We start from the raw sequence: 2745 nt of genomic DNA on the forward strand, positions 1-2745 counted from the left end.
CAGGTAAGCCTGAGGACCTGCAGCACCCACTCAGGACTGGGGACATGTAGGCAGCAAGCTGGAGCAGGGAGAAGCAGTGATCTGGGCAGGGATTTGGACCTATTCAGGGCAGACAGAGTCCTATGCTTGACATGGAGGAAATGCCTTGTAGAGAAGGGATTCTACTTCATCTGCAGTTGGGCTCCTCACACACACAGAGACCAGCTTCTGATCCACAGACAGGCATTGCCATACTCACACAAGTCACTGAGATGTCTTCTCCAGGTGCCGTGGGTCGGGGACTGTACCACCACTTCTCCAACAGAGACTGGGACTGCCTCAAAAATTGTTCAAGGAGATAGGATGGTATTCTATTCCTTGAGGGAAGGTTTATATTCTTGGATTTGGGTGGGGATGCCTTGACTCTGCACATTATTTTCAGCGTCCTGTCTTTGTAACATTAGTCCATGAGCTCACACACAAACATGGAAGGGCTTTCTGTCTCATAGTGTCTTTTGCAGTTTCTTTCTTCACTATTGTAGAGCACTTACTGTTGGGGTTTTTAACATCTTTGATTAAGTTACCTGAGCCTACACATATTTTAGATGTTATTGCAAGGGGCTTAGCAACATTACAGAGAACATTCATGAATGAAATAAGCCTCTTCTCTTGGCTGGCGATAAACACATAAAATACTTTGTAAACATTTTCTGTCGATCAAGTCAGATTAGTGTTTGATATAAATACCAACTTAATGTCAGTTACTGTAATGGATTCTCTCCAAAAAAGATCACAGTCTAGGATAGTAAAGGATTGGAACTTCTGAACAGGAATTTTCAGAGGACGTGACTCAGCCCATAAATTACCAGAGGATGTGGGTAAAGTTACCACTTAATGGTTACTACGTGTATCACAGAGTAATTTTGTTTTATCCTGGATACTGTTGAAGACTAACCTATGCTGCTACATTCTATGTGTTCTGTGATATCCCACAGAAGGCAGAATAAGTACTAATTTCTGAATACTATGAAACTTTCCAAAGGCAACCATGATATCAGTATAACACTAATAACTATAGGTTTTGGTGAAAATTGTGGTGAGAAGTCTGGGAACTCGGACTGGAGTCAGAAGGACCAAGCTGACTAAGAAGGAGACATGGGGACTTCAGCATACCTTTGTGCTGCAGTAAGACCTGTAGCATTAAGAAATAGAGTATATGACATCTTAGGGACAACAGTAAGAGGAAGTAATTGGTATATTAAGGAAGAAGCTTGATTCTAAACATCCAACATAAAAGCTACACTCTTAATTCTGCTGCTCATTCTAGCCAAGTGTGTGATTTCATTACCTGTTCCCAAGGTTCAATTCCATAATAATTACAAAAAAGAGAAAAATTATTCCAGGAAATTACATACATTATCTATCTTGTGTCCCCCATATGATCTCAAATAAATTCAAATTTGGCATTATAGCTATGATTCTTAAGGGTGTCTTCTCTCTCCCTGCAGCTATTGGAAATATAAGGGAACTTCAAAAAACAACAGAATTTCAATGGTGCTACTACATGGGAGGGAACTGTTTCCATTCCAACTGTCCTAATGATACCTTACATTTTGGTAGCTGTGACTCAGAGTTCAACTGTTGCAAGAAAAAAGAATGACTGGAAGGAAGCACGTGGAAGACAAGTGACAGATGTGTAACTGATGTTTTAATAAAGGAAACATTTTTTAAAAGTTTAACTACTTCATATCTTATTTAAACCTGTGTTTTGGTTTAGAAACGGTTAAGAAAATGCAAGGCTAATGTCCAGGTTTGGAACAGGAGAGGGAGCATTCCAGAAATCCTGCCTAGTCCTGAGGAAGGATTTGAGCAATGTCACTCTTACTTGAATTTATTGTCAAACCACATGTGAGCAGTGCAGAAGAACCACACAAGACTGGACAGTGAGCACAGCTCTCAGGCCTCCTGGGGTCTAACAGAGTAACTCTTCCATGGTCTCACAGTTAAGTAAGGCTCCATTTGCAGATTTAAGTCTTAGGGCAGTGGATGACCCTTGTATTAGAACCTCATTTATAACAGTAAGTTGTCCCAACAAAGCTTTTTCCCTAGGGATAATGTCTGCTTTCAGACCAGCATTTTTTTTTTAGTCAAAAACACAAGCACACAAAAACTTTATTTTTATTGTTTGGTTCTTCATACAATATATTTTGACTATATACTTTCCCTTCCCCCAACTCCAAATAGATCCCTTCCCTACACGTTCTACTTCATTCTCTATCTTAAATACAACAAAAACAAAAGAAACTGTGTACCCACATACATTCATACCTGAGAGAGTGTAAAAGAAAAAGGGAGAGAGAGAGAGAGAGAGAGAGAGAGAGAGAGAGAGAGAGAGAGAGACAGAGACAGAGAGAGACAGAGAGAGACAGAGAGAGAGAGAGCATGGAGTCTCTTTTGTGTTAGGCAACTATTACTGAGCATGTGGTCTGCCCTGGATGTGGCTCATAGGTCACCTCTTGCTCCAATTGTCAAACAATGAAAACCTCACATTATTTCACTATTGAACATGCAGAAACTGAGCTGGTGCTCAACTAGAATACCCGACAGTCTGGTGTTCATAGTACAAAAGGTGCTGTGTCTGCCAGCCCAGGAGAAAGTAATCATCACTCTCCCTCAGCTGTGAGCACCCTGCAGCTACAGCAGTGATCCGCCTACACAGTTTACCCACTGGTACAATAGTATCACAAATGTTATGACTGTATCCAA

The sequence above is a fragment of the Grammomys surdaster genome, unplaced genomic scaffold, assembly GCF_004785775.1.
Source record: "Grammomys surdaster isolate TR1022 unplaced genomic scaffold, NIH_TR_1.0 549, whole genome shotgun sequence".
Taxonomy (NCBI): domain Eukaryota; kingdom Metazoa; phylum Chordata; class Mammalia; order Rodentia; family Muridae; genus Grammomys; species Grammomys surdaster.